Genomic DNA, 896 nt, shown 5'->3' on the forward strand with positions numbered 1-896 from the left:
GAAATTATTTGTAGAATAATTCAAGTAGGTTTTCATTTCTTTTCTAATGGCTAAGTTGTGGATTCAAACAGGTGAATGCTCTACATATTATGGATCTTATGAAATGTTTTCACATGTGCTCCAGTAGTTAGGTATCAGCATACATTAACTGTCCATATAATTAAAATATATCTTCTCCATGAACTGAGCAATGAGTTGCCAGTCAGTGCTTCGATGGTATGATTAGCAGCGTGAGATAATGAACTACTCTCAAGCATGAAATAGGTCAACCTGGAAATTGTTTCTTTCTCTTAAAAGTGGGTAGAGACAAGGAACAAGCTTTTAGAGTTTTGTCTCTTGCAATAAGTGAGATTAGAATAGAAGAGATGTGGAGGTGACAAAAATTATAAACAAATTTTTTAATGGTAGTTTGGTTATAAAAGAGTATGAATAAGCAAGACTACAAGATAGAGTATTCTATTGATGTATGATTCATATTCCCTGAGAATATAGACATGAATGTTTCACAAGTGGTGCCAGTAAAGTCAAGCAGCCTTGGTCCCTGCTTTTATGGGATATCATCTAAATATTAGTGCCAAATTATTACCTATAATTTTAAAATTAATGTTATTAGTAGAGTTTAGATATAAAGAATTATCATATTCATCATTATTCATCATTCAACACATTGATCATCCACAATCTTAAGGGTAAAAAAAACTATGTATCATTTAACCTCCACTTGAACTTTTTTCACCTAACCTGAATTCAAAGAGATTTCTCTTCTTCAAGCCCTTAGATTTGAGTTGCAGGAACAAATCATAGAGGTCTTCAATTGATCTATTTTTCTACAGACAACATTTTGTATGATCATCTCATGGATTAATGTCCAAGATTATTATGAAAAACCAAAAAAA

The sequence above is a fragment of the Octodon degus genome, unplaced genomic scaffold (genome assembly GCF_000260255.1).
Source record: "Octodon degus isolate 3935 unplaced genomic scaffold, OctDeg1.0 scaffold00040, whole genome shotgun sequence".
In the NCBI taxonomy this organism is placed as follows: domain Eukaryota; kingdom Metazoa; phylum Chordata; class Mammalia; order Rodentia; family Octodontidae; genus Octodon; species Octodon degus.